Below are 9,208 nucleotides of genomic sequence, written 5' to 3' on the forward strand. Positions count from 1 at the left end.
CGGCAGTAGCCACGGAGGCGTTCACGGAGCGGGATGCCAGTGGCGGGTGTTCCCCTTCACGGAGCGGAAGGCGGGATTGGCATTCACGGAGCGGGGTGCCAATGGTATACCACCTTCACGGAGCGGAAGGATGGAGGGCTGCCGTCTCCAAAAAAGCATTGGGGTGGGAAGAACAAGCAAGGTACCGGTGAGGGCGTGGCATTTAGCTAATGCCAATTGCGTTTAAGCTGCTGCAATATAAAGTAAGAATGTTATAATGTTAATTTTGGCTGTGGCCGTTTCATCCACTTAATAAAAGTTATCTTGGTTTACCTAATCTGTTGTCGCGTGGTCAAGGGTGGGAGGGGCGGGCGTCCGTGAGCTACGGCGTGCCAGAGTTAAGGAGGCCCGCCTCTTGAGGCATGGGCCGTATAACTGGGCAGACGTGCGGCAGGCAAGAGGGAGGGGGGAGGGGGCACAGCCTAGGTGCGGAGAGGGGCGGACAATAGGATTAGGGGCCAGTTCAAACCTGAGCATGAGCCAATGAGACAAGGAAGGCGGCGTCTCTGAGCTCAGGTACTTAGAGGTAGGGCGGGGTGGGGGGAGCACATTTGCAGCCTGGAATCGAGAGCAACCCTCCCACCACCCCACAGCGCAAGGGGGCACTGGGATTGGGGGGATAAGTCGTCACAGCCATAACAAAAGGAACAGCGGGTGCCCTCACCGGAGCATAAGGGGATGTATCGCTGCATAGAGGGGAAGTTTTTGGTGTTGGGGGAGGGGGAAGGGGAGGAGCACAGCACCAAGGACTTTGCATAGGGGGAAAACGGGGGCATGGATATAACTAAGCATGGCGGAGACCGAGATAATGGCCGGTCTGGGGGTGGCCCAATGAAGGCCTGGCAAATAACTAAGCATGGCGGAGACCGAGATAATGGCCGGTCTGGGGGTGGCCCAATGAAGGCCTGGCAAAAGCAATAACCGCGGCCCGCAAGGCCAGGGGTGGGAGGAGGCGGCAGAATACTGCACGGAGCGGCAGTAGCCACGGAGGCGTTCACGGAGCGGGATGCCAGTGGCGGGTGTTCCCCTTCACGGAGCGGAAGGCGGGATTGGCATTCACGGAGCGGGGTGCCAATGGTATACCACCTTCACGGAGCGGAAGGATGGAGGGCTGCCGTCTCCAAAAAAGCATTGGGGTGGGAAGAACAAGCAAGGTACCGGTGAGGGCGTGGCATTTAGCTAATGCCAATTGCGTTTAAGCTGCTGCAATATAAAGTAAGAATGTTATAATGTTAATTTTGGCTGTGGCCGTTTCATCCACTTAATAAAAGTTATCTTGGTTTACCTAATCTGTTGTCGCGTGGTCAAGGGTGGGAGGGGCGGGCGTCCGTGAGCTACGGCGTGCCAGAGTTAAGAGGCGTATGTGACCGTTGTGCGTAAAAGGACAACTCTATCAATAAAATCCAGAGGCAAAAGGCAGCCTGGTAGACTGAACTTGATATAGCTCAGCAGTCTATAAAAAACGAGTTGTTTAAAACTGGCACAAACAAAATTAATCTTTATTACTTTCTTTGTAGAAGAAGAACACGGTGAAATATCTTCCAGTTACCTTACTTTTAACCAAAGGCGTTTCTGGAGTGAAATAGTGCGAGACATTGTGAAATAACTTTTCCACAATTTATAAATAAACCTCTATGGTTAGAATATCATTTCCTAGCTTGAACAAGCTTATGCAAGTTTGTGCACTCACGGTGGAATACGTGTATCAGTTAAGATCACAAAGACATTATTATTAGTCCCAACAAGATCTTTATGGATGGATTGTTTTCATCCTTTACATCCCTCACCCCCACCCCCATTACTGGGACAAAATGAATACCGAGGGGAAGATTATTCTGCTTCTCGACAGAAATACAAGGTAGGGAACCTGCATGCAACACTGGAGGTACCCCGTCACCCATCAACAGATTAAAAATAAAAGTTTTGCACGATACAGAGGGAACCACAACAGCGAGTCTAGTGAACACGGAGTGAAGTTCGTTGTTAACCAAGTGTCTCTGAAACCAGCGAATTATGGCAATACAATTCCGGAAGGAAATAATGCCAGTGAAAGTGGGTTGGAGGAGAAAGTGCTGTCTGAGTGGGACAGAGGCTGGCGTCGGACCTATGCGTTCTAGAAGTCCAAATGGAAACACGAGGGACGACGATTTTGCGTGTAGGAAATGAGCTGGGTGCTAAGAAAGGCTCCAATCAATCAGCATGTGAAAAAGTTATTTTAAAATGTCACAACAAAGGAGAACAAGTGTTAGAAAATGCATGCGGCATATATTTATATGCTGGATTTCCTATTCATTTTAAAACTTTTTAAACATGTTTTTTCTTTGTATTTATGAAAAATTCAGCAAAACTGTAAATTCCACATATGAAAATCCAGAAATAAAATGAAATGAAAAGGTTCCTAACTCAGAAAACATTAAATCGTCTTTGTTTTAAGCAGAAATGCTTAAGCGTATTTAAGTTTAGTCATAACAAGTAATGGTTTGGAAAACTGATATTTAAAAAGTATAAAACGTTACTAGGCTCAGGTTTCTAGCTAATGCATCAAACACAACTTTTTACATACAATTAACTAACTACGTTGGGGATACTTTCTGTAATCCCTCAGCGAAGCTACATAAAACGATGTCCTCCATTGCTATCCGATCCTATACAGTGCCAATATGCCTTCTAATGATTATTAGAATGGCATTGCTCCCCCAAAATACTGTTAAATGTCCGATGCCTTGCCACAGTCGTGAACAGGCTAAAACCTCAGACACACAAACTCCGAATGAAAAATCTGAGTCTTCCACGTGTTTATGGTTACGGAAAGGCAGGCGCGGTTGGTTTATGAACTTGGGAAGGTGGTCTATTATTATTATGGTCTTCAACCAGCGGGAACGCAAGGAAATTCATTTTGACTTACCTTTCAGTAAGAAACTTTTAGCTTTTCTCTTAAATATACGGAGAGAAAAGGAGAGCACAGGGGCTTAAGTTTCCTTGAATACTGATTCGATCTCTAACCACAGTTTTTCAATCACAAAACTCACTCCTGGTTTACCTCTAAGAGGGGATTCCTTTTCTACAGGATTGCATAATCTGGACTCTGATACTGCAAAGATACCCTTACCTATTTTCTGGAAGCCTGGATGATATCTTAGGAAAAAAAAAAAAAAGACATCGGTCAGTTGGCATCCAAGTCAAACTGCGCCCAAAGTTTATCCGAGGGAGCAGAAGCAAAACCAGCGCGTTCCTTTTTTTTTTTTTTTTTTTAATGTCCTCCTTCCCAACCACAATCTACTTGCGCCTCGGTAGCAAGAAGCCGAAGCGACTGAGAGCAAACACTCCGGCTAAAGCTGGCTCTGCTCCCAGCATGATTCAGGTCTCGTTAACCCTTCGCCCACGGGCATGGGATCTCCCGCCTCACCCCCGCCCCCGGCAAAGCTTTCCCGCGAAGAGGCTCCACCCTGCCGGCAGGCTGCCCCTCCCCACCCTTTACCCTACTGATGACGACGATAGGGGGAAGGAAAGTGGCATCATCACCAAGGTCAGCCTTCTTTCATCAGGGGGGCGAGAAGGAGCGAGGGCTGGGAATGGATTTCCCTGCCCCTGAGGGCAATGCTAAATTGTTTTATGAAAGCAAAGTGCGCCTCATCATGGCGTGGAACCAGAGCCCTAGGATAGGACATTGACAGCACACCACTGGGCTTCTCTAACTAGTGGCCAAACTTTATTTAGAAAGATGTCCGATTAAAGCGTATAAATCGAATGCACCCGCTCGAGATAATTAGTACAACATTTTGGCAAAAACTCCTATAGCACTGCCTAGGCTTCAAGAAAAAAATAAAAGAAGGAACTTTGTGTTTACTGGAATACAATGAAAGAAATTAAATGCATATTAGGGAGCTGCTAAATATGTGTAGATTTTGGTATATATACATGGGGATGATCTCTTTGTGCATTTGTACTTCAGGTACAGGAGTAGGGATGGAAGGAAATATTTGACTTAGTTCTCGATCCTATAAATGTAATCATGTCATTAGGGATCCACTAGATGTCGCCGGTGTCAACAAAACGTGGATGGCTGCAGATCTAATTTTGTAAGTTGTACTGATCCATAGTTATTATTCTGTTGATAAAACTAACTAGAGTACATGAAATAAAAAAAAGAGTTATAAAAGTAGACCGTGTACAGTTAATTTTAAAAAAGGGAAAGAAGAGAAATTTAAATTCCTCTTGGAGCTATAAAAGCAATGCACGAACTCCAGAGTTAGATGAACCAATAAAAGTTATAACATTGGCAGCTTGCACTCCCGTGTCCCTTCACCCCCCTTCCCCTCTCAGACAACCGTACAATCATCACACATAAACCATAATTGGTGAAAACAGGCCGCAGCGTTTATTAATAATTAACATAAACCAAACATTTTGTACCCGAGTCTTAGTGCGTACGACAAATATAACAAAACCAGGCTTCGTACCGGCGTCCGCCATTTTAGCCAGTCCGCCACACGATCTTCCCGGCCCCTCGCCATGTCCAAGCCGAGGGGCCACCCCCCCCGGGCAGCCCACGCCCACCTCTACGCACTTCTTCCTCTAGGACCCCGGTTTGTCCACCGTGTCCTCCAGGCCCCTCCTGGCCCCCTGACTCGGGTACCCCCGCCACCAGGCCGGGATAGTGGTTACACTTGTCCCGGACCCCCCAACACCCTTACTGCGGCCCCAACCTGGTCAGCGCACGCTCCAGCGCTTCCTGTATTGCATTGTTAAATATGTCATACCCCACGTCTGATAAGTGAATCAGGTCCTGTCTGTACAAGCCCGTGCATGGCTCGTCTGCCCAATCATGCCGTATGGTAACTATCGCCGTTGCTTTAGCCCATACCTCAATCTGCCTGTTCACTTTCTTCCTCCCTCTGGCCCATAGTCTGTCACCCTGCCATTTAAGCCTGGGTATGATTTCGGACCATATTATGATGGTGTCCCGTGTCAACTCCTGTATCTCCTGCAGGTGTTTTATGTTGTCAATGAGCTGCTTAGCCGTTGCCCCCCCCAGGTCGTTACCCCCTAGGTGTATGACTATGGCGTCCGGCTTCTGGCGGGTACGCAGGCTGTTTTGTACCTCCGGGATCAGTTGTTCCCGCCTCATTCCACGGATTCCCATCCATGTCAGGAGGATTCCCCTTGGTGCCAACCCCAAGTGCGCTCCATATGTTCTCTCCCGGGCCCTCTTGGCCGCCCAATGTACGAAGGAGTGTCCCATAACCCACACTATCTTCCTTCGTAGTCCGCGACCTGCGGGTAAGAGGAATTGCGTGATTAGTGACCCAATTGTACAGCCCCCGGCCTAACGTATCTCTTGGCCGCTGCCGACCGCCACCTACCAATTTTTTGTATGACCTCCATAGGTAAACCCGCCTGGGCTGCGCTTGTCGCCGCCCCAATGCGGAACGAGTGAGTACCGTACTCGCCCGGGTTTAACCCGATGGCGGCCAATCCCTTCCGTAGCACTGCCGCAAATTGAAATTTAGTCAGTGGTACCCCATCCCCGTGAATTAATAGATGGCGACACCCTTTCGGTCTAACCTGCAGAAAATTTAACACGTTCCTCACTGGGCATGTCACCTGGGACGTCACCTGGGCCAGCCTTACCTCTACCCCTTTTGCCCGCTGATCGGTTTTTGATTTGTGTACCCTTAGCCTGACTGCCTGTCCCTCCACTACTACGTTGTGCAGTAATATGCCGTCGTTTCCTGTATCCCGTTTGGATGCTGCCACCAGTTCGCTAACTCTTAAGGCCGCGAAGAATGCTGTGCAAAAAGCGGCCCTGAACAATGCCACCTCGAACCCGTCGGAACATACCTGTGCGACTGCGTACCATAAGCGCACCAATATCTCATGGGTTATTGGCCGCCGCCCATCTTCCTTCCAGGCTACTGCCCTGGCCCACCCTGCCAGCATCTTCTTGACCATGAAGTCGTCCAGGGGGTCCCCCCAGCCTTGTGCCTTCGCGAAGAAGGCGAAACCCGCTAACTGGTTGACTGTCGCCCCCCTGGATGAACCCTCCTCCTTTGCCACAGCCACGAATCGCTGTATGTGCCTTCCCTCTATCCTACCCCCTTGCCATCCCTGCCCCCTCAAAAAAGCCTGTACTCTGGTAAACCCTTTGCAGTAGGCCTTCCATGTCGCTGGAGCAACGGATGCCTTCAACAGTCCCCATTCGGTTATGTTCCAATCAGCCATAACCGGCTCGGTATGGGGGCTCCTTCGACGTCTGCCTCTGGCACCTGTTGATGAAAGAGATCCCACTTAGCTCGGGATAGCGCATCAGCCACCTGATTATGAACACCTGGCACGTGCCTGGCTCGTATTGTTGTGTTCAGTCGCAGACCTTGCAGTACCACCTCCCTTAGCAGTTCCGCCACTTTGGAGCAACGTGCCGCCTGCCTGTTAATAACTGTTACGACTGCCGAATTGTCTGACCAAAATATTATCTTTTTATTGCTCAATTTATGAGCCCAGACCGTGAGAGCCACTAAAATCGGGAAGAGCTCCAGGAATGTGATGTTCCTCACCAACCCGCTCTGTATCCATTCTGGTGGCCATGGTGCTGCGCACCATGCGCCCTGGCAGTAAGCCCCAAAACCCCATCCTCCCGATGCATCTGTGTGTATGTCCAGATCGTGATTTGACACTGCCTCGTCCTGCCATATTGATACCCCGTTGAAGTTATCCAGGAATTCCAGCCACATAGCCATGTCCTTCTTTATTGGCCGTGTGATCCTGATGTGATGTCGCGGGTTTTTAACCCCCCTCATCACGTCGGCCAAACGCCTCAGGAATGCCCTCCCCATCGGGATCACCCGGCAGGCAAAATTTAAACTGCCGATTATGGACTGAATAGCCCCCAACGTAAGTTTGCTGCATGCCAAGGCCCTCCGGAGCATGGTCCGTAACTTGTGCAACTTTTCTGCCGGCAGCCGCGATGTCATGGCCTGCGTGTCCAGCTCAATCCCCAAGAATGATAATGTGGTCACTGGTTCCTCCGTTTTCTCCCCGGCTAAAGGGACCCCGAATTCGTGGGCCATGTCTTGGAATGCAGACAAAGTTTTAGCACAAGTGTCCGCGTGAGCTGGTCCCACAAATAAGAAATCGTCAAGGTAATGCGCCACATTGACGTTCCCTGCCCTCTGCTGTAACACCCAATGCAGAAACGTACTAAACATTTCAAAGTATGCACAAGAAACCGAGCACCCCATCGGCATGCACCTGTCGAAGTAATATGACCCTTGGAAGTGAAAACCTAGTATGGGAAAGTTATCGGGGTGTACTGGGAGCAGTCGGAATGCCGACTTAATGTCGGCCTTCGCCATCAACGCGCCTTTCCCGCAGCGCCGTACTAACGCCACGACCTGGTCGAAGGAGGCGTATTGCACTGTGCAGGCCTCCTCTGGCAAACCATCGTTCACTGAACGCCCCGGTGGGTAAGACAGGTTCTGTATAAGCCTGAACTCGCCCGGTTCCTTTTTTGGTACTACTGCCAGGGGTGACAACATCATGTTCCTAAATGGCGGGTCCGCAAAGGGACCCGCCATCCGGCCCAACTCAATTTCCTTCTCTACCTTTCTTCGCACTATGTCAGCTTGTCTCACTGCTGAAGCTGAATTTGTGTAACCCGTGTCCGTGATCCTACCCTGAAATGGAATTCTGAAACCATATGCAAAACCCTCCCACAACTGCTTAGCCTCCCTTTGCTTTGGGTATTTTTCCAGCCATTCCCCCATGGCGGATAGCCGCACCGGGGACGGTGCCTTACCCACTGCTCTATTGTTTCCCTTTACCATTACTCCCGGCTGAGAATCCCTGCCCCTTCTTTGGGCATCTCGCCGCGGAGTGCGGTGCCGCACATACTGCGCATATGTGTTTGAACCGACAATCCTGAAAGGTGCACCCTGCCTTGTTAAAGCGCCAGCACACTTTACCGTTACCACTGTCCCCCCAATGTGAACTACCCGCACCGGCCTGTCCGCCGGATGGCCTCGACGGTTTGCGTGCCGCCCCTGACTCCATAACCTTGCTGGTCATCTGACGCAGCCACAATCCCACATCTTGAGCTGCCCATGACAAATTCTTGTTATCCTCCATCCTATCCCTGAACTTCTCATCGTAGTTCAGCCAACACCACCCTTGATACTCCTTGTATGCCTCCAAAATTGCGTCCGCATAACTCAGCATGGGGGCGTATTGTGAAGGGTCCTCCCTCCCAATTACACTAACCATCCTCAGGAATGCCCGTGTCCAATTAGTGATATTCCTAGCTACCTTCACCTCGTCCCCTTTCTGCTCTTCCTTCTTCTTCCCTTTCCTTTTTTCCGCTGCCCCCTTTCTTCCCTCTAATATTGTGAATATATCTATGTATTCACGCTTGCGGATTTTGCTCCGTAATGCCTTCGGCACGCTCTCCCACAACTCGTCCATGTTGGGCAGAGCTGTTGCGGTCGCATTGGCGGCCCCCGGGTCTCGAGTGGGGGAGGCCGCCGAGGCCCCTGACGCCTCACTCTCCTCCGACTCCTCGCCTGAGGATCGCCCCGAGGAGCCACTTTCGTGTCTCTTTCTTTTGGCCCTCTTGCCTTTTGTGTCTCCGGCCGATGCCGTCCTTCCGTCCCCGGTTCCGGTCACCTCGTTGCACGCCCCTCGTGCTGCCTCTGCTGCGCTTGGTGCCATCCCTGTCTGTTCGATGGTGTTAGAGGCCTCACCCCGAGTTGTCCCATGCGCTGTGGTCACGCCTGTGTTACTCCCCGCCGCTGAGTCTGTCGCCGTCTCTGCTCTCGCTCCGCCGGCCGATGGCTGATCGCCCGCTCCGGTTACTGGTGCCGTGTACCATGGCGGCGGGACCTGCCACCATGGTGGGTACATCTGCGCTTGCCATGCGTTGTAACTGTAAGGGCCGCCCTCTTGGGTCCGCTGTGCCGATGCTGTCGCCTCCGCTCCGACCGGCCCCATCGGAGGCCACGAAGGCCAGCCCCACGGGGGTGCGCCATATCGTCCGGCCCCTGGCTGCGTCTCGATCGCTCCTGCAGCCTCTCTAGGCGCCGCGTTGCCTTCGGCTGCCGGTGCCGGTGCCGTTCCCTTTGCAGATTTTCCGGTCTGTCTCTTGTTTCCTTTATCCGCTTGACTTCGTTCCCACTCT

At 51.1% G+C, this 9,208-nt stretch overlaps 1 protein-coding gene across 3 annotated transcripts in view; it reads right to left on the reverse strand.

The window, feature by feature from the left end:
* The window catches only part of CHRNA2 (cholinergic receptor nicotinic alpha 2 subunit), a 59,261-nt gene extending 55,844 nt beyond the window's left edge, over positions 1 to 3,417 (reverse strand). Inside the window, exon 1 of one of the 3 annotated variants that reach the window (XM_029596211.1) lies at positions 3,149 to 3,417. The gene's annotated coding sequence lies outside the window, so the exon portion shown is untranslated. The remainder of the gene's footprint in view (positions 1 to 3,148) is intronic. The other 2 variants (XM_029596210.1, XM_029596212.1) reach the window with 2 other exon arrangements.
* Between the last annotated feature and the right edge of the window lie 5,791 nt (positions 3,418 to 9,208).

The sequence above is a fragment of the Rhinatrema bivittatum genome, chromosome 3 (genome assembly GCF_901001135.1).
Source record: "Rhinatrema bivittatum chromosome 3, aRhiBiv1.1, whole genome shotgun sequence".
Lineage (NCBI taxonomy): Eukaryota > Metazoa > Chordata > Amphibia > Gymnophiona > Rhinatrematidae > Rhinatrema > Rhinatrema bivittatum.